General features: G+C 41.2%; 1 long non-coding RNA gene across 2 annotated transcripts in view; it reads right to left on the bottom strand.

Annotated features, from left to right (window-relative positions):
* Positions 1 to 1,945: 1,945 nt before the first annotated feature.
* The window catches only part of LOC119048266 (uncharacterized), a 389,482-nt gene continuing 369,076 nt past the window's right edge, over positions 1,946 to 22,351 (bottom strand). For both annotated transcript variants that reach the window (XR_008392351.1, XR_005082302.2), the window contains one exon: positions 1,946 to 2,091. This is a non-coding gene — a long non-coding RNA (uncharacterized LOC119048266). The remainder of the gene's footprint in view (positions 2,092 to 22,351) is intronic.

Raw genomic sequence — 22,351 nt, 5'->3', positions numbered from 1 at the left:
TATTTTGGTTTCTAGCAAGAAGCACAAATAATGGGTATGAATCACCCTGCAATTCAAACAGTGTTTTTAATTCCTGTGCAGTTGGACTCCAGTTCTCCAGAAGAGGCCATGCTAGTTACTCTGGCGGCCAGGATGAGACCATGACCAGGATTAGACATTTCATACATAACATGGAGCCCACTGTACCCTGATGTCCTGGATCCCACTTCTTACATCTCCCCCAAACCAATATTGGGTTGCTGGGCAACTATCAGAGCAGACAAAGCCTGAATTCAGTTTTTAAATCTGATGGTGAGAGAGGGAGATCCAGAAAACCTATAAAGAAATTGAGTGAAATCAATCTTACCAGAGACAGCATCCCTCTCCCTTTGAGATTTCCTTCCCATCAGATCTTGGACTGGATTGAACCATTCATTCAATAACTTTGTTTACTAAGTGCCAGGTTTTTTACAGCATTATACCAAGACAGCATTATATCAGTGCTCAAGACAACATAATGTCTACCCTCCCAGAACTCACATACTTATAGGAAATATGAACAGAAGCACTGGAGCATGGAACTGATCTAAACTCAGGAGTCAAGGAAGGCACACTGAAAGAAGTGGAGTTTAAGCTGAGAACAGAACCATGAGTAGGAGTAAGCTGGGGAATGCGTGAGGGTATCCCTCAGGCAAAGGGAACAGCATGAGTAAAGGCCCTGAAGTGGAGCATTATAAATTACTGATGATTATAATGATAATGATGATGCCAGCTACCAGTTATTTAGCACTTATTACCTACAGGTTATTTTATAAGGATTGACTCCTTATAAGGATTGACTCTTAAGGTTTTATACTTATAACCACCATGTGAAGTGTGTGCTATTAAACCTATTCCTAAGAGATGAAGTAAGACTTTGGAGTTGAGTCAAGTTACAAAACCTTGCCCCAGTCACAAGGCCAGTAATCGGACTTTAATCCAAGCAAGCCTGGCTCTGGAGCCTGCAGTCTACAGACTGTCATTCAATTATTCATTTACTTGTTTCCCCATCAGGTCACACTAAGCACCTGACTAGGAGCTGAGGATGTAAAGAAGACAAAAATAGGTACCTGCCTCCAAGGACCTGATAGTCTCCCACAGAAGGCACAAGAGCCTGAAACAGGGAACAGGTTTAAAACCTGGGCTCTTGTACTGCCTCCCATGGCTGGCCTACCTAGCAGGCAGGTCCACTCCTAATATCAGCAGGGCCCAGGACAAAAGCATAGATGGAGGACCACTGTGTTGGTTTCCCAGAGCTGTCATACTAAATTGCCACAAACTTGGTGGCTTGTGGTTCTGTTGTGCAGAATTCTGAAGTTAAGGTATCAGCAGGACCATGTTCCCTCTGAAGGTCTTAGGGGAGAATCCTTCCTTGCTTTTCCCAGCTTCTAGAGGCTCCAGATGTTTCTTGGCTTGGGGCTGCCTCTGCCTTCACACATCCTTCTCCCCTGTGTCTCTGTGGCCTCTTCTCTTTTATAAAGATACTTGTCATTGGATTCATGGTCCACTTGGTTAATCCAGGATGATATTATCTGAGATCCTTCACTTAATTACATCCACAAAGGCCCTTTTCCCAAATAAGGTCACATTCCCAGCTACCAGGGGTTAGGATTTGGGCATATCTTTTGGGGACCACAATACAACCCACTAAACCCACATACTATATGTATAAATACTTAAAATTTATAAATCAAGCTAAGAAACTGGAAAATAACTTATGTTGTATCTTTTTATCTTAATTTATACCATCAGGAAAACATTTTTTAAGTGTGTGAAGCTCTGGTTTCATATGACCAAAGAAAACATATCAAGGTTAAGTAAATTTAATCATCATTGTTATGTGTGCATGGCCTGTGGATGTGTTGATGGTATTTAGGTAAGTAATAAATACATAATCCATAAATTATTATATACTATTCCATGGAATTTATTTTTCTTGCTTCGAATTCAGTAAATCACTAAGCATGTTCCTATAATCAGGAGTTTCATGTAATTTGTGTTCAACTGACATAAATGAGGATAATGATGACACTCACCTTGCAAGGTGGTTGCAGGGCATGAAAGGAGTTCAACCTGCAAAAGAGCAAAATGTAAATTATATTGAAAGTATAAAAAATTGAATATTCATTTTAAATGTAAATTGAATATAAAACTACATAAAATTTAACTTTGTTCTTAAATAATTGTACATTTTTTCCTCTAAAATATTGTTATCTATTAAATAGAACCAGAGGCATGGAAACATGGATCAGGCTGACAGTGACCAGAGGTGAGAGGGGAAGAAGATAATGGTGGAAAGAAGAAGAAGAAGAGACTAGCCAAAGAGCATGTATGAATGACCCACGGACACGGACAACAGTGTGGGGATTGACTGTGGGAGCCAGGCATGGGCTAGGCAGAAGAGAGCAAAGGGGGAAAGATTGGAACAACTGTAACTGAATAACAATAAAAAATTTTAAATGTAAAATAAAACTTATAATTAATAAACATCAAATTTTATATATTTATTTAAATCAACCTGAATTTTTAACTCAAAATTTTGAAAATTTAATTGAAGTTTAATAAATATTTTTAAAAATAAGATTATTTGCAACCTGAGCATTCGATGCCTAGGTAGTTAACCATGTCAGTAATCAATGTGAGACTCCTGATGGACATGTTACATCTTAACCTACACACATATACAATTTAAGAGCAATATGAATTTCTAATACTGCAAAATAGTTCTCATCCACAATATGTAACTGTGCTGAATACCATTTTAATTCTGAGCACATCCAAAACCACAAATTGGAACATAAAGAAAATAAAAAGGATGTGTGGCACTACTAAAAAATTATACTTTATTATGGCAGAACCTACTGCTTTCATGTTACTGAAGAGAAAGGATTTGACGTACTAATTTGTCTTTTCTCTAACCTAAGTGCTTCCACTGTTCCAGTTCTCCCTAGTCTTTCCTAATGACAACAGTCTTTCTCTAATTCTCACATACCTGACTGAATTGACTTGTTTCAAGGACACAGAGCAAGAGAAGACATGGAGAAGCATTTCCTTGGGGACTGAATGGTGTTAGTCATGAGAGCAAATATTCAGAGCTGCAGGTTGTAATGTACCAGCCATAAATGCCATATATCAAGTGGCAGAGGCAGCCATGTGTTTTTATATGTGTTATTGTGTGTGTATATGCTTGTGATACACACATTCCTCTAAATTGCAAGTATTGGGACAGGGACCTTTCTTGCTTGTCCTGGGTACATTCTAGAATAAAATTCCAGAAATCTGTTTCTTTCTTCTGAGTCTAAATCCCACCTGGGTCCCCAGAAAGGAATCTGCATCCTCTCCTCCAGCTTACAGAGAAATGAGGCCAGCCTTGAATGCTCTTTCTTAGAGCTACTGTTTGGATTCCTACCCCTGACCTCTGTGCTGCTGACCACCACCCCATCACCTGCTGGCCTCTCTGAGGCCACATTTACTTTCCTCTGGAATCAGCTGACCTGTGTTTTCCCAGATTCTCCTGACACTCCATTTTCCAAAGTCCCCAGATCTTGCCACACATCAGCCTGTCTGTCACTGTATTCACTCTGTTTCAGCTTTGATCTGGTTGTCTTTCAGAGTGCCACCTAAGATGGATCCCTGCACAATCTCTGCTCTCACAGCCTCTGCTAGGATCTTTTTCTTCCCTCATGGGTTAGTTGAGGTTCCAGACTGTCCCTGTTAGCTCACAGCAGCCCATCATAGAAAATGCTAGAGAGATCCATGTCTCCCACTCCTGACTGGGTAAATGCCTTATTAAAATAAAGGTTGAACAGGAACTAGTATAAAGGACACATGGACAACAACTAAGGGGGATGGAAATGGGAGGGAGGTGGGGAGCACTGGGGGGGTGGGCTGGGATGGGAGTAAAAACCAGAAAACTGTACTTGAAAAATAATGAAATAAAATTTTCTTTAAAAAAGAAAAAATCTATTAGCAGGAAGAGTTAAAAAATCTAAGTAAAAAAATAAAATAAAATAAGGGTTGAAAATGGTGAGGTCCATCATGTAAACATGGTGTTTGGGTTGTTGTTTGGTTTAGCAGTTTTTAGAAGTTTGATTCTGAATGTTTTTAAACAGGACTTGTGTATTTCTCCCAATTTTCTTCTGACCAGTCCAATTCACACATTTACATTACCAGCCTAGTCCTGTATGCAAACAATAATGCATTGCTTTTAAAGCTAGAAGGAGTTAGATTTGAATGTCTTCTCTGCTCCTTGTCTGCTATGAACTCTCAGACAAGTTATACATCCTTTCAGGGCTCAGTTTTCTCATCATTTGAAGAGGTTAACAAAGCATATCTAGCAGGTTTGTAGCAACAGCCCAAAGAAAATGTGTTTAGTGCAGCATCTGCATGCACTGGGTGCTCAGTGGTCATTATTTCTGTTGCCCTCATACAGGCTCCTTGATTCTCAAGCCACACTCTTAAGTCTGTCAGTGGAGATGGGGTTTCTCAGTCTGGATACTTTGTAACCTGGCTCTGATGACACCCCTTCCTTCCACCTTTTGGATGAAGCAATTAAGGACTGAGGGGACAGCGTACAGCCAGGAACCTAAGTCAACTAAATCCAATAAATGACTTTTCCTATTATGTAGAAATCATGGGTGCTGGTAGGTACTAATTGGCTGTCTTTTTTACTTTCCTTTACAGCATTTAAGTAGTTCCTTAACACACATTTATTTTGGAGCTTCCTAATTATATTACTTAAGGTACCTATTGCCAATGAGCTTGCCAGTGGGAAAGAAATGAAGAGGTATTTATGCATTCTTATATTTCACAACCATTTATGGGGTAACTTTGATGTTCTCAGCACTGCAGAGCATGCCAAAGTATAAGATGCAGTCCCTCCCCTTGAGAAACCTTAAGACTCACTGGTAAAAAATAATAAGTATGTGGGAAATGAATAAATCAAAATCTTATGAATCAGATGGCAAGTTTTTAAAGGAAATAATGTTGTAGAAGAAAATATTAATGACTATAATAACAAATTTATAGTTATTTTAAATTATTTTTATATATAAAGAAGATTTTTTAAAAGATAGAGAAATATATGCTGGAACAGGGAAATAGCAAGAACAGGGTCTTGGTAATTGGACTGAGCCAGTGAGGGGCCTGATCCAGTTGGAATTAAAAGCCCATGTAGAGGAGTGGTCTCATTTCCACAGACACCATCAAGCTCTAAATTATGACTATACTGCTCCCTATATTTTTCTTGCCCTTGGTCTTTCTCCTACTTAGGCCAACCTGTCATACTCTAGTCTGACAAAATATGCTAAGTATTCTGTAAAAAATGTCATTCTCCCACTCAGAAACTTTCAGTGACTCTCCACTGGCTGTGGAATTCTATTGCTCACTAAATCGAAGCACTCCTGTGGTGTCCTTATAGATAAAAATTGCCTCCAGGGTTAAACTGAAATGCAGCTGGATAAAAGGAGGTAGCAAACTGGGTTTGAAGACCAGCTCAGCCGTCAGCTAGCTATGTAGATACCTAAGGAATATAATTCAGTTTCTTTCTGCCTCAAAGCCATCCCTCCTAGGTTGTTGAGTGAATTGCAATAATTAAATACAATTAATAGACTTAGAATACAGCTTAGCACATAGTAAATAATCAATATTGGTTATTAATAGAGGAATAAAACTGTTGACTAATGGAGCAAGTGAACCTGGAGACAGGTCTCCCCTCCCAGCCTTTAAAGTTCAGTGAATGACCAAACGAAGATATAGAAGACCGACTTTTTTAAATCCTAGGTAATATTAATTGGAGGATAGAAAATATGTTGGGTGCCAGAATCATACTCCAAAACTATGCTAAGGAGCAGATGAAGGGGGAAGATATAACAAGATATACATAACAGAATAGGAAGAAATTCAGTCTAGTGTTTGGTGTGCTGGTAAACCAGCTCTCTGCAAGGAAAAAAAAAAAGCTCTGACTTTTACCTTTTACTAATTTCTATGACATAACTATTCCTATCACAGTCAATGTCAAGCTCCTAGTGTTATGCTACTGATTGAATTTAATGTGTGAGAGAAACAGGGTAGTGAAATGGCTTAAGAATTTTGCCTCTATAGTCAGATAGCCATGGATTTAAATTTCACTTTCCACACTTGATAGCTGCACCATCCTTGACAAGTCAGTAAACCTCTTTATCCTAGTTTCCTCATCTATAAATGGTGATGATAATGTCTATTTTATAAATTTACTCACAGAGTTACATGAGAAAGAGCATGTTAAGAAAGAGCTTAGCATGCTCTAACCAGGTGGCTCAGCTAGTTGGAGCATCACCCCATACACCAAAAGGTTGTGAGCTCCATCTCTGGTCAGGGTACATGCCTAGGTTGCTGGTTCAGTCCCCATTCGGGGCATGTATGGGAGGCAACCAGTGATGTTTCCAATGCTCCCCTCCCCCCAACTCTCTCTCTCTCTCTCTCTCTCTCTCCTTCTCTCCCTTCCTCTCTCTCTAAAACCAATAAACATATCCTCAGGTGAGGACTTAAAATATGTTTTTAAAGAAAGAGCTTAGCAATAAGAAAAGGACAAATAAACAGAGGGGGGCATGGTGGACAAAAGTGTGTGTCTATGAGTTTTATCTGATTAACAAACCATCTAATATTTATTGGTTTAGAACAACAGCCATTCATTTGTTCACTGCTGTCAATCTGGACTGAGCTCAGAGGGAATGGCTGTTTTCTTCCTCATGGGGTTAGCTGAGCTCACTCTCATGTTTGTAGTCTACTGTTGAACCATGTCCTCTCTCATATGTTTAATGGTTGGCAGGAATAATGGAGTTTACTGAGCTCAAGTCTCTCATTATCCAGCATGCTAGTTTGGGCTGATTCACACAGTGGTGGCTTGAGGGCTCCCAAGAGCAGCAAGAAAAAGCAAGTACCAATGCACAGGCACTTTTCAAATCTCTTGGGTCTCTTCAACTCTCACATGTTCATGTTTCATTGGCTAAGAGAAGTCACATGTCTAAACCCAGAGCCAGTGTGATGGGAACTACCCAAGGGTGTGGATTCAGAGAGGGAAAATATTGTGGTTATTTTTATAAACTACCACAATGTAATAACAAGTATTTGATAAAAGAGAAAAGCCGAATGGCAAATAAATGCATGAAAGATATCCAACCTCACTTAGTAATGAGGAAAATGCAAATTAAGATGGGATATTATTTCCTATCCTCAGACTGATAATTTCAAAAGTCTGATAAAGCTAAGGGATGACATAAAGTGAAGAAATAAGAAATTCTATATACAGCTGCTAGGGAGTAGACAAATTTTGACATACTCATAGAATTCAGTGATTGAAATGCATAGATTTGGTTTCCATGAATCAAAAATGAACACATAATTCTGAGCTACAAAATTATCAGACAGTAAGATATAATACATTACATATGGCATTTTATTTATATTTATACATATATAATAAAATATAAAACATAGATGGGAAGGACACACACACCAACTTCAGAATAACATCCATCTCTTGGGATAAAGAGATGAAGAACAAAGAATGAAAATTAAAAGAAGGTTCAAGTTTATATGTATCTCTTATTTCTCAAAAACTGATGCAACTATGACAAATAGAATATTTGTTAAATTCCATAGATAGATCTATGAGCACTTGTTTTATTTGAAATATTGTTTGAAATATTTAAAATGTTTATTTGAAATATTTCATAATTAAAGCAACATTTAAAGAAAAATTATCTAACATTTTTTAAAGATTAAGGAGTAAAGGTTGGAGGAACAAAAGGACCAATAGTTATATAACTGCTTAATTTAGCTGCCTAAAAAATGGAATTTTAGGTCATAATCATAGAAGTAAAGGGTGTAGAAAGCAGGGGTCCACAATCCTGCTCTATTGTACATTGGCCAGACCACACACGAACACACTTTGAAAAGGACATACACAAATGTGAGTGTAGCCCTACATTCAGCCAGCCAAACTGCTGGAACACCCACCAGAATGTCACTATATCAAGCACTGAGGATACCACAGGGAACAGAAACCCTGAGTCCTGCACTCTGAGCCTTAGCTTCTCTCCCAGTCAATGCACACAACAATCTTTACAGCACATGTGACATGGGGTGGGGGGTTGGAGAGTTGATTGCATGGTGGTTGATGAAAACAATAAGGAATGATGGCAAGGCTGCCCCCCCCATCTCTCTCTCCCATACTGGTTCTGACTTTAAAGAGAATTCTGTGGCTTTAGATGAAACAGCTCTGGGTACCTTTTTGCACATGCATACTCAGCATAGATGAGGAGAAATTTGCCTGTGTGCCTAGGGGCCTCACCAGACTCTTTCATGAAGCCCAGTCTTAACCACCCATAAGAACTTCACCCCCAAGCAGAGAAGACAAGAGCAGAGCCCTCTGCTCCATCCATTAGCTCCTCAGCAGCCTTTATCCCCTCAAGGTTAACTGCAAAAACAATCATTTGGGCTGTAGTGTCTATTTCTTTTTCAACCTCCCATTTCCTATTCTGTAATTATTGCCAAAAAGTGTTCACAGAAAACATGGTGGATTTCTGACAGTCTGTCATGTGGGAGAGAGATGAGCTCTTCCTGTGCACTGCTGGGGACTAAAGTCTGGCTGGGGAAGGTGCAAGGGGAGGGGTTTTCAGCCACTGTAAAGAGGAACTCTAGGGCTCCTGGATCCAGAGCAGCAGTGGGTTGCCCCCCCTCAGAGGTTCACTGAGAGGCAATGCAAAAACACTGAAAAGCAAGTGGCTGGTTGGCTTTACAAATTCTAAAAAATGTCTTTGTTGAGTTTTTTATGACTCCCATTTTTTATAATACCAGAATAATCATTGTAAAACACTTTAAAATTATGGAAAATTTTAAGAAGATAGTGTAGCCCCATAATCTTCTAGAGAAAGCCACTTTAATATATCCTTTCCAATATTTTTATGGATATACAAAGCTTTATATATGAACAGGGATCACTGTTATATGTAGATTGCCTTACAACTTGCTTCCCTCTGCCCCACAGTGTTATATCTTGGAAGTCTCTCCCACATCTGGATATTCATGACCAGCTCATTCTTTTTATGGGATGCATTATTCATTCATTCACATACTTATAAAATGACGACACTGCTCTAGGCACTAGTGAACACAGCAGCAAACAAATCAAAGGCTTTGCCCTCAGAGACTTTTCATTCTAGTAGAGAAAGAAATCTACAAACAAATAAATATATAAAATGTCCAAGAGATACATGTTATGAAGAAAAACAAAGCAGGTTAACAAGACAAAGAATGCTATTTTAGATTGTGTAGTATGAAAGACTTTTCTGAGGGGCCATAACTGTGTAACAAATTATTCCCAAAATCTTAGTGGTTTAAACAGCAATATTTACTAACTCATAGTTTCTGTGGGACAGGATTCCAGAAGGGGCTGAGCTGCACCTCAGATTTAGGGTCTCTCACAAGCTGCAGTCAAGGTGTCAGCCAGGTCTGTACTCATCCGAAGGCTTGACTAAGGAACGAACCACTTCCAAACTCACGCTGTTGTTGGCAAGAATTCCTTTCTCACAGGCTGTTCTCTGAGTACCTCAGTCCCTCACTTGTTATTTGCTGTCAACTTCCCTCAGTTCCTTGTCACAGAGGCTTTTCCCTAGGGCAGCTCACAACATGGCAGCTGGCTTCATCACAGTGAGCAAGAGTGAGAGAGCAAGAGAAAGAGACGGAAGCCACAGTATTTTACCATAAAATCTCAAATGTGACATTCCCTCACTTTTGTTATATTCTGTTCATTAGTAGCAAGTCATTCAGTCCAGCCCACACTCAAGGAAAGGAGATCACACAGAGTGCAAATACCAGGAGAAGGGACCATTGGAGACCAACTTAGCAGATCTGGACCACAGGTGATATTTGAACAGAGGCTTAATGAAGGGAGGGAGGGAGTCGTGTGAATATCTGGGAAAGAACCTTCCAAGAAGACCAGCGAGAGCAAAGACTCCGAGGATGGAACTGCCCTGATCTTTAGAGGAACATCCAGAAGCTCCCTGTGGCTGGGGCAGAGAAGGGAGAGAACGGTGGTAAGTGAGGCTGAAGAGGGACGCAGTGACAAGATCATGCCTTGTAGTCCATGCCTTACAGGACATAACACTTGGGGGTTTATTTTAAGAGACATAAGGAGACACAGTGTTCCCTATTTTGTAGTATCAAAACTTATTTACCTAACTCTTCACTGATGAAATCACTTTTCATTTTGTTTCTAATAATGCCACGCCACTGTGTGCACACATGCATTTCTGCTGGTATTTCTATAGGAAACATACTCTTACATATATACACATACAGTATAGCCAAACTGCACTCAAAAGCCTTTCCCAATTCACTCTGTCATCAATATGGTGCAAAGGCAGAGCCCTGGCCAACACTAAGTAATATTAGGCATTTAAGCTTTTGAATCTTTGTTCATCTGACATGGAAAAAGTGACATTTTATTGGGATTTGCCCTTGTTTCCTCTCTAAAGAGGATAAGTGGTTTTGTGTCTAGTAGGAGAACAGAACTTTTTACATCCTTTTTCTTCTTCTGCAGCACCTAATGAGGTCTAAGTGTTCTGACAGGTTCTAATGGCAACCATCCCTGTGGCCCCAGGAGCTGTTCTGCTGTTCAGCACTGCTTCCCCTTGCTCCCCAGGGTCCCGGGACCAGTCTGGCCCCCTATTGATAAGCCTCTGCTTACTGCCTTTACCTGATCTCCTTTTCCCAGATGGACCTCTCTCCACTTGGGTCTCAGCCATACCTCCAGTGCTCAGCAACTAGCTGCCTCCAACACACTCTCCACCAGAGTTCAGAGGTATTCAGAGGCTGTTCACAGGGCAGGCAGCTGGTGGATTAATGGTTAGAAGAATGCTATTTCTTCTAACCAGACTCTTACATACCAGACTCTTATCTAGTGGCAGCTCCTATAACTCAGTGCCAAGGCACTCTGTGCCTCCATTTCTTTCTCTAAACTGAGGTCAGGAATAGCAGTCACTTCTTCAGTAGGCTGCTATGAGAAAAATACTAAGAAGAGTATAAATCACTTAGCAGGTGGTTGGAAAGTGTGAAGTGTTACCATTATCCTATCCTACCACGCTGGTGTCTGAGTTCGGGGGAGGCAGAGACAGTATCTCATTCATTTTCCTATTCCCAGCAGCTCCCTCATACAGTGGCCTGCACAATACAGCATTCAATAGTTATTTGGTTAATTATCTGTGTATGTGTCAAAGGAATTCACACCTGAGTGAATGAATTGCATGTGTATTCTTAATATAGAGGGACTTAACTGCCAACTGTTATCTTGTGTACAATTGGGAATCCTTGAAGGATTTCTTGAAGATTAAATACCATAAAGTGATGTTTTAGGAAGAAATTTAAGGAATAAGTAAATTTGCAAATAAGATTTTTTAAAACCTGCAGATTTCCCCATTCCCCATGAAGGCAACGGGCCAATACACATTTGGAAGCATGTTTTCAGCTGTCTGCTCTTCAGATCACTCACGCTTAGGCTCAGCAGCCCTCCTCCCATTTTTCTAGCCCACCCTCATTCCCAGTCTGCCATTACTAGGCAGAGCCCCCTCTAGACATGAACACATAAATGTGCTCACATGTTTTGTTTTTGTTTTTGTTTTTTTACCTCTGGCGTTCACTCGGGCATGTACAGTGATTTAAAACAAAGGCAGACAACCACAGCCCACAGTCCACACCCAGCTCGCAGATATATTTTGTTCCACAAACACAATACTTTCTAAAAATTAAATTAAAGCTCAAGAGATTTAAACTAAAAAAATACAGATATCTGGCTTCTCTTGCAAACTGAGGTCTGGCCACAGGGGCTAGTGCTCCCATAGGACAATCGCTGTCTATCTGGAGCCATGTAGCAGCAGCTCCCTTTGGACGGGGGTGTACTGGATTCCCAGGTCCCCACAGTCTCATCGTTTATGTTGAATGGATGCTAAGCCACATGAAATTTCAAACTCTGCCCTAAAACTATCATCCCAAGTGAACAGTGGCTTTGCCCATCTCTAATAAGTATTTCAGCCCCAAACAATCTCTGAAAGTCACAGAACAATAGTTCCCTAATTCCTGAGATTTTTCTTTTTTGAGAAAGAGGTCCTTAGAATCAAATGCATTGTCTACAATTCTAACCTCTGAATACTGAATACTTGTTTGATACCTCTTTTTGTGAGGGGCACCTCCAGGAACATCCCATGAAAGATATTTTGGGTAACAGAGCCTGGGAAGTTTCAGAGACCCTCAGAACAAAGAAAAACCCTACATTTACTAAAGGAATCTTTTCAGAATAAAAACAGCACTGCCCACCTCCAGCCCCTACCAAGAGAGATGACACATGGCTAAAATAAGCCATCCACTGGATAGGTCAATTGCAAATGGAGCTGGAGAAAAGGAAGAACTATTGCCTTTGGTGGGATCCTGGAAACAGACTGTGAGATGGACATGTGCATGCAGGAGGTTTGTCGGGCTGTGCAATGGGGAACAGAGAAGTCTCAGATGATCCTATTGGGATCTTGGGAGCTATAAAGTCCTTCAAAGTTGTCTCCCACATTGAGGCAAAGAGCCAGGCCTTTGTACATCCTATATAAACCAGTCACAGAAGGAGAGAGAATAACCTTGAGGGAGGCAATTCTCTCCCTCAAGGGCAATTCCCAGAGAGGGATGCAGCCATGGGCCATTATTGGGCCACGGGCCACCCTCCCTCATGGGCCATGGGCCACCAACACTCCCAGCAAGAATGGATGAGTGTCAGTCCTGAAAAGGAGATCTAACTGGAACACACACCATTGAACTCATGTTCTTTCTTCAGGATTAAATACAACCACCTTCTTCCCTGCCATTGGCAGCAATGACTACCACTTGAAAGTCAGAAGGTAGGGTCTGGAGGCAAGGCTCTAACATACTGCTTCCAACTTTTAACACTGGTCAATGGGATGATCCTTCTGGAACACAGTTCTAGTTACATAGACTACAAGACTGAAAAATCCTCAATGGCTCCCCATGTTCTTTTGAATGAAGTACAGACTGCCAAGCCTGGAATTCCAGACCCTCTGCCATCTGTCCCAGACTAACTTGTCAGTTCATCTACCTGAAAAGCCCATTCCTAAACAGTATGGTCCATGCAGTCTCCACAGTTTAATTCCTTCATGTCCTTACTATTGGTTATTCCTTCTACCTTGAGAAATCTTATCTCCCATTTCCATATATCTAAATCATATCCAGTTTTCTTGGTTCAGTTAAAATGCTTCCCTAGTTCTAGCTATCTAAAAGCAATCTCTCTAGGATCTTGTAATAACATTTTTACCATGAATTACATATAATTTATCTTATATACTAAACCACAAACTCCTTGAGGGCAGGAGTTAGGCACCATTTAGTGCCTTGTGCATAGTAAATACTTACTGAATATTGGATGGATGGATGGTCATATATATGGGTGAACAGGAGTACAGATGAATGAATTACAGGCACTGGATAGATGTCCTGTTATTAAGGTGATGTTGAGTCTTGTCTTCACTTTTCCTTGGCTCTGTATACCCTATTTAGTTCATGAACAAGAGGCAGACTGATCTAAAAAGAACTGAAGATGTATTTTCTGTATCAAAATATGAAAATTACTAAGTGCTGAAGGCAGTGGGGAATCACCAAGTCTCCTTTTCAAGCTTGTTACCACATTTGCTCATAAGAAGGGAACAGCACATAAATTTCATTTGAGTATACCGTAAGACACCCCCTAGCCAGCTGTTATACTTCAAGTGGTATCATTCAGAAGACTTCTTGAACCTCAGATAGTTGTTAACAAAACAATATGCTGATCAGTTCCAAGAAACTAAATCAGAGGCAATCAGTTTTGGCAGCCACTTGGCTCACAAAAGGTGACACCCAATTAGAGAATAAGATCAACCCCAAACAGTGTGTGCTTCCAACATCTCACAGTATTTACAGCTGCAATCATGGATCCGATGGCCATGGATCCCACTTAGAGACACAAACTCCTCCAGAAGCCATAATAATAACCTCTTACTCTTGTGTGATGCTGCCTTTCATTCCAGTTCTCACAACGACTCAGTGAGATAGGGATGGAAGGAATTCCCATTCCTTTTTGAAGTTCAGGCAATAGAGCCTCAGAGAGAAAAAACCATCCCACAATAACTTGTCAACAAAGCTATCATGTAGCAGCAGAGCCACAAGTAAAACCTAGGCTTTGACTCCTTCAGTACAGTAATCCCCTTGCTATTGTGTGACCTCACTCATACCTGTGCCTCTAGGTCTACAAAGGAAATGTTTCAAACATATAGCCAGTTTATTAATAACTTGTGCAAGTGACATCATATCCATTTTTAAGAATTTTAGCACAATGTCTAGTCAGAGAATTACCCTTAATGCCTAATCGAAATTATTTCTACAGTTTAATCTGTTTCCTTTGTTCCTTTGTCATCTATTCAATATCCTTTGGAAGGAGAGCCAGTCCTGATTTTCACAAGAGTAAGATGGTCCCTATTAAACCCTTGGGCAGACTGTGTAATAGAAAAAATGGAAACTCCTAGAGTGGGGAGCATGTTTGTTTCCTGGGACCAACAGAGACTCACTGAGAACAAGCCACATTAGGCAGGCTTGTTGGTGGGGCAACCACAACAGAGAATTAAAGAGATGCAATAGATATGGTGCCCATCAATTCTCGCAATGTCTTTGATAGAGTTTCTTATAATATTGCTATGAACAAATTACAGAGATATGGACCTCATGATAATACCATTCAATGGATTTATAACTAGTTGAATAAATTCAGAGATGATGATTAATGGGTGATGTGATCCTGCAGGATACCTAAATGATATAATGAAAAATATTGACCTCTGCCTTATCCAGTCCAAATCTTTCTCAGGCATTATTATATTTTTGTCCCCTAGATCCTGCCTATGTCACCTCCATGGCTTAAAGCTGAGAGGAGAAGCTGAAGAGTAGAATGGCAGAATCAGCAAGCCAAAACAATCTTGACATGCAGAGATATTGGTTCAAACTTAACAAGATATATCAACTGGTATTTCAAAAACGGGGGGGTTGATTCAAAGAATCAAGTTTACCAGTAAAGGATGAAGAGACAAACATTAATATCAACTCATAAGAAAAAGTCCTCGGGACTGAGGTTAAGAAGCATGTTCAGTTTCATTCATTAGGGTGGGGGGTTTTGGCCAAAGAAGCTAATAGGAACTCAGAGTGCAGTTTTTCAGTGGTAACTAGCTCCATCTGCTTCTCCCAGTGGTCTTGAGATCTGTGGCTAAGAGGGTCAGTGACCAATTGGAGAAGGGCCACAGGCAGGTGAAGAAAATGGGAGAAGAGCTGGAAACCATGTTAATTAAATTGTAAATGAAGGACCAGACTGTTTAGCTTGATGACCATTGTCTTTACGTTTCTAAGACTGGAAAGAATGGTCTTATTGTGTGAACTCTAGGGACAGGACAGGAGTCAGTGTGCAGAAGTTAAAAGAAAGTAGATTTTTGTTAACTTTAGGAGGAACACGCAAGAATTGCAATTGTCCAGATAGGGCTACATGGCAGGAAGAAGTGCAAAACCACACATGAGGCTCACAATCAAGAGAAGGGGCAATGTGGGTGAGTTTACAGAATATGAGGACTTGAAGCCAAGAAACAACTGAGACACAAGTTACCCTGAGGGTGGGCCATCATCACTGTGGCCACAGGGCTGCTGTCTCTTTCTTGCATTTGAGCTCTATCTTTATGGTTGGTCCACTTATCCTTGTATCTTCTGGCCCCTGATTGGTGCCCACACTGAAAGCATAACCCTAGTCCTGTTAATAAATCCTTCAAGTTTGGCCTGAAGGTTCAAGCTGAGTGGTTACAATATCTCCAGATTTTCTCTAGGGTCTTTTAAACCAATCTTTTTGGCTTCTCTCTGGCCCTCTGGAGCCCTGCAGCCCCTGGCCCTCCTCAGCCCTGCATGTCCACTCAGTTGTGAGGCTCCCCATTGAGTACAGTTGCTTTTTTAAAGGCTAGAAAATTAGGGAAGCTAATGACAGTGGAATGAGTGACCAAACGTGCTCATCAAAATTCCTCCCTGAAGGTATTTTAAAACAAGTCTCCTTTGTAAAGATTTATCAGAAAGGGGTGACTAAGTGAACCAGATGGCATCTGAGAGGAGAAGAGAAAGGAGTTAGCATAGGTTGAATCCCCATTCTGTGACTGTCACCATGCTAGGCCTTTGACACATGTTATCATGTACAATCCCTCCCATTTAATCCCTTTCACACATGAAGAAACAGATTCCAAGGATTAAGTGACCTGCTCAATGTGACATGGCTGGCAAATTGCAGTGTCAGAATTTGAATTTAGGTTTGCATAACTCTACAGCCTGTCCTGTCCCTACTGGAGGTCTTTTATGATTTGAGAAATCAGAATCTAGCAGGCTTACTTATATACTACACCTGTTCTTAAATTAGTGGTAGAATCTCATTCCTCCAAGAGGTTTCTTTCGCAGCAACACTCAGGGGAAAAATGTCACTCCACAGGGCTTTGATTAGCAATATTAACATGCCTTTAGAAAAAGAGAGATTAGAGCAATGCAGGGAGCTGGCCCCAAAATTTAATTCAGGGTGATAATGCTGTAATTACAGATACGAGGCCTGGGAGAATGGAGGTCAGCTGGTGCAGCCTCCCACTGAACCATCTCCACTCCCCGTCTTCCAGTTTGTCTCAGCAGTTCCCCCCGCCAACTGAGGTACTTATCTCTGCAGTTATGCACCAAAGAGTCATTTTCTTCACTTTTACCTGAATGCTGACATTTATAAAAGAGTCATGGGTATACTACAATATAGACTTACATTTGGCATGGCCAATTCGCTCTAAAGAAATCCTGCATTAAAATAAAATAATGAGTACTATAACATAGTATCAGCTGAGTGTACAGGCACTGGAGCCTGGCTAATCCATTACCCACTAACCCAGGCTCCATCACTCCTCCCTAACCACTAACTTTTCAGGGCCTCAGCTTCCTTCTCTGGATTATTTTGAGGATTTGGTTAGTTCATGCACATAATACAGAATAAGTGATATACTGTGGTTTGGTTTGGTGGGTTTTTTCTAGAAGGGAAAATATGGTCATTGTGTAGCATGTTCCCAACCCAAATGTTGAGAGTAACAGCTAACACTCTCAAAGGACAGCTCTGAGATCAGAGCATGTCTCCTCTACCACTTGCCACACTCAACTCACCCACAGCTACTGAAATTCTCACCCGATGAGAGCTGAGTGCTGGTGAAAACGTGGGACTAGGAACCCAGTAATTCATCTTCTGGACATACAGTCATTTGTTAATTTGACAAAATCACTGCTAACATTTGCTTACTGTGTTTACTTGTATTAACAAATCCATTGTGGGGATCCCCTCGATTGGGGTAGCCGGCAAAAGAAACAAAGAACATTCCCAAATCCCAGATGTATCCTATATTCATTTGCTGAGTCACACTCATTCAATAGATAATTTCTTGAGAAACCACTACACGGCCAGCTCTGAGCTGCATTCTAGGGATTCAGTGGCAAGACAAGAAGACATGCCTCCTGCCCTTTTGGCATCCCTAAGCAAGATATATGACAAGCACACACACACACACACACACACACACAAAGAATTAAACAATTACATCATAAAAAGTGTGATGAAGGAAACAACAAGGGCTTATAAAAGAGAAAAATGGCAGGGTGGGAGGGTGATACTTAGGTAAGGTGTTCAGAGAAGGCCTCTCTAAGGAGAAAATGGTGAGACCTAAAAAATTAGAAGCCAGCAGTCACATATAGCACTAGTTACCTACCTAATACTTTTCCACTTCTTTTTTACTTTGTTTAGGATCACAATGAACCAAGCTAAAAGTACCAGCCACAGTTTTGTTTGTGGTCACAGCACACCTAGCTGAAACCTCCAGTGTTCTTAATAGCAACGGGTAGCCAATGTGACAATATTCTGGCCATATGATCTCACCTTTAACAGGAACCTAATCAACAAAACACACAAACAAGCAAAATATAACCAAAGACACTGAAATTGAGAACAGGCTGACAGTGACCAAAGGGGAAAGGGGAGGGAATTTCAGGGAAAAAGGGAAAGGATTTGCAGGAATAAGTATAAAGGACAGGTAGACAAAAACAAGAGCTGGGGGTGGATATAGGAGGGAGATGAGGAGGGCTGGGGGTGGGGTGGACTGGGATGGAGGTAAAAGGCAGAAAACTGTACTTGAACAATAATTAAAATAAAATAAAATAAAAATGTAAAATGGCCAATGAGATATAAACTGGGGTTTAGGGGAAAGTGTTTCTCCCCTAATAGAAGTACTGCCCTTTCTTGCACTGAAGGGAACTTCAGCTCTTGTTTGAAGTACAACCATGATGTCTGCTGCTATGGCAGCCATCTTGCAACCATGAGGAAAAGGCCAAGACATAGAACCTCAGGGACCTTGTCTGTGATGTTTTTGAGCAGATGACCAGTGCTGCCTTTACCCTGACTTCCAATTGAATGACTAAATAAACAAACAAACAAAACCCCTATGTTTTAAAGTCACATTGTCAGAATTTTCTGTTATTCAGAGTCTAGTGAAACTCCTCACTGATCTACCAGCACAGAGGGAGGGGCATTACAGGCAGACAAAATGACCAAAGACCCCATGGCAGGAATGAGCGCGGCGTGTTTATGAACAGAAAGAAGGCCAGTGCAGCTGGAGTATAGCAGGCATAGAGGAAAGTGAGGGCAGTTAATTTAGAAACATAAGCAAGGGATGGATTCTATCAATGCCTTATAGGCCCCAGCAAGGAGTTTGAATTTTATTTTAGGGATGAATAAAAACCATTTGATAGATGATGTATGAGTATATTCTACAGATCATCTGTCTGCTGAGTAATAAATGGCATATAGGAGGGCAGAAGCAGCTGTAGGGAGACCAGTTGAGGCCATTGCAGGTCCTGGGGAGGAAAGATGGCAGCTTAGCCTGGGGTATAGGCATTGGTGATGGGGGAAATTACACTGATGTGGCAGTGTGGCCAGCAGTTTGAGAACAATCTGGCCACAAAAAAGTCAATACAATATGTCAAGAATTTTAAGTCTTTTGTTAATCAAGAGGATCAAGCTACTTATTGCCAGAGACCAGGTCAGTTAAGTAATATTAAATGTGTTATTTAATATATACTATTAACATTTTACTATTAATATTACTAGCATTAACAGCTAACATTTATGTGTTACATGCTTTATAGACATTGTCCCATTAATCCTTATAACAGCCCTACAAGGTAGACATTATTATCCCCATATTATAAATGAGTAAAACGAGTCATAATCAAATTAAGTAACTTGCTGAAGGATAATATTGTTAGTGGAGCCGGGGTTTAAACTCAAGGCTGTTTGATTCATTGACTAAGGCCATAAGGGATTTAGGGACTTCTCTGGAATGATTTTCTACTGTGCATATATTTAATACCCCACATAAAAATTCTCCACACTCTTCATCCATGGACTAGATCCTTATTATCTGGGGTAATGGAGTGAGAAAAACCTGTATTTTCTGGGCAATAAAACATTGCCCTGGCTGGGTGGGTCAGTTGGTGGAGCGTAGTTCCATCACCAAAAGGCTGGGAGTTCAATCCCTGGTGGCGGCACATAATGGGAGGCAATCAATCAATGTTTCTCTCCCTTCCTCTTTCTCTAGAATTACTAAGCATATCCTTGAGCAAGGAGTTTAAGAAAAATTTTACTACATGTCAGGCCTTTTTAAATACCCACTTTGCAGATTTGGATACTAAAGTACAAGGAGGTTCTGTAACTTACCCAAAGTCGCACAACTACTAAGATTCAAACCAGAGTTGCCTGACTTGTTTAACCATTATCTCTCCTCCAAATAAATCTGTTCCTACAGATAGGGTCTGAGCCTGTGCAAAAGGTTACGTGAACAATGTGAGGGCCCCAAGGCCTACTGTTTCACCAAGCCAAACACTTCAGGCCAGTCAAACCCTAGAGATCAAGTGATGGCAAACGCAGTGGGCCTGGCAGGTTATTTTGGCCAAGTACAAAGTCACTGGGCCAAAATGTGATCTAAGACCAAGCCAAGCACAGAGGTAGCCATAAGATGCTGAATAAATTCTACCTCCCTCTAGTTCTCTCGTCATAGCTCCAAGTTCACCTCTTTAGAGAGGTTGTCCCTGATGACCCTAGCTAATGTAGTACCTCCTCCATCATGCCACCCACTACTTCATCATCCTATTTATCCTTCTGCTTAGCATTTATAACTCATAGGCAGTATTTATTGTTTATATGTTCCTTGCCTGTCTCTACCCACTAAAATGTAAGCTCCATACCCTCAAGGCTCAGAATATCTGGCACGTAGTAGGAATTCAATAAATATTTGATGAATGAATGATTAAATAAATTAGTTAATTTAATTTTAATTCACATTGGCACCTGGGGAGAAATACAAGCTCTTGACAAATATATGAGTTTCTCCTCAGCTCAAGCATGTGGGATAGTATATAGAAAGAGGGACCGATAGCCAAAATGATAGAATGGCATTTTTGCCAGCAAAATTAATGCAGGTGGGCCAGACCTGATCACATTTTAAAAAGTCATAGTGGCCTTCCGTTAGGCCCATGGGAGGTGGCACATCCCAAACAGAGCATTTAACAAAGCACCCGGAAGCTAGAGCTGGAAGTCCCCACTGAGTATAAAGCCATAAGAAGCAGCAGCAGTGGAGAAAGGGCTCCCTGGAAGAGAGGGGAAAGGTACAGACCAGGGCTGAACCAGGTAGGTGGCTGGGGCAGTGCAGCAGCCGTGGCCCTGAGAAACACAGAGGAGGGGGATCCGGGGCCCTCACCTTCTGGTTTATTGTTCCCCTCAGTGGTAATGGAGATTCTCAAAGAGCCATGCAGTTCTCTGCCTTCCACTGCGGGCAGCAGCAGGAGAAACAGCATGTGTGGCTAGCTCTTTCGCAGCATCTGTGCCTCACTGGGAGTCAGATCTATTTCACTCTGAATTTTTAAAAAAGAAAAAACCCTAAACAAAACAGAGGTTCTCTGATGCAAATGAGAGAGTCATCCATTGGTCATTTTTGTCTTCCTAGAAAGAATACAAACCAAACATGATCGTTCCCTGTTTTGGGTACATTCTGTGGGCTGGCTTTTCTTGCTCGCTTTTAAATACCTCGAGCAGAACACCCCTTGCATTGTTAATGACTTCAGAGATACCAGGTCCACTGTGCAGCAAGTGATAAAAACGTACACAGCATGTGTTGGATAAATTAATAAACTCTCCAGAGCCTCTGAGTCCTCGGGCCCAGCAGCACCGTAATGAAATGTTATTCTGAAGTGGAGGAGGTGGGAAGGAGAAGAAGGGGAGCAGTATTTAATATATGCAAATTAACTAGTATGCAAATTGCCACTAAGTTAAAAATAACGGACTGCTAGAGAAGCCCATTTTTTAAGCAGCTTGTTTATTCATTAGCCTAATTTCCATTATCAATCCTTCCATTTTCTTCTTTATTAAGTACTCACATTTGGGAAAGTTTGCTTCCTACAAATTGTTTGGCTCCAAAGCCCATAACACTGGTTAGAACAATCACCATACATTAGCTTTTCTCTGTTTCATTCTTGATTTTTGTCCCTAGTTTGTGTTCTCTCTTTCTTCCTGTCCCTTTCTCTTTGAGGTTTTCCCCTGTCTTCCTCATTTGACTTATTTCTCTGGCACCTTTTGTTTCTCTGAGGAATGTAGCTCCCTGGCCAAGTGGGGCGGGGACAACATAAGCTTCCTGTCCCATAGATCTTAACTCTGGGGAACTCTTCTCCCAACCACTGGACCCTGTGGGCTGTGCTCTCAGGTGCAAAAGGGGCCAAAACCTGGTTTCCCATCCCCTTGGGGTGTGGGCCACTACCAGCCCCCAGCCAGTCCTATGAAAACAGCCAGAACAATGCACACTATGATTCAGGTCTATATCCAGCCTCCTCTGCTTCGAGACAAACCTTACACAATGTTAAGACAAACTGGCAGCCAAAATTCTCTTCTTTTGTCTCAAGAATAATCCACTCTGCTATGTGCAAGCTCTGGTGCCCCCCAGAGGCTGAGAATGGTACTGAACTCTGGGCTAGGCAGTGGAGGGGAAGGCAAGGCCGGCAGTCCAGCACAGGTAGAGTTCTCCCACACAAAGCCCCTGGGAGCAGCGCGTCTGGAGTGGAAATCCTGAAGGAGTGCGCACCCATGAGCAGCTGTGGAGGGGGGTAGAGGATAGAGGTTTTGCAGAAGCTG

This window comes from Artibeus jamaicensis, unplaced genomic scaffold (genome assembly GCF_021234435.1).
Source record: "Artibeus jamaicensis isolate MK-2021 breed Jamaican fruit bat unplaced genomic scaffold, CSHL_Jam_final contig_519, whole genome shotgun sequence".
NCBI classification, from domain to species: Eukaryota; Metazoa; Chordata; class Mammalia; order Chiroptera; family Phyllostomidae; genus Artibeus; species Artibeus jamaicensis.
Note: the sequence above shows the minus strand (reverse complement) of the source record. Positions and strands in the feature narration are given on the sequence as shown.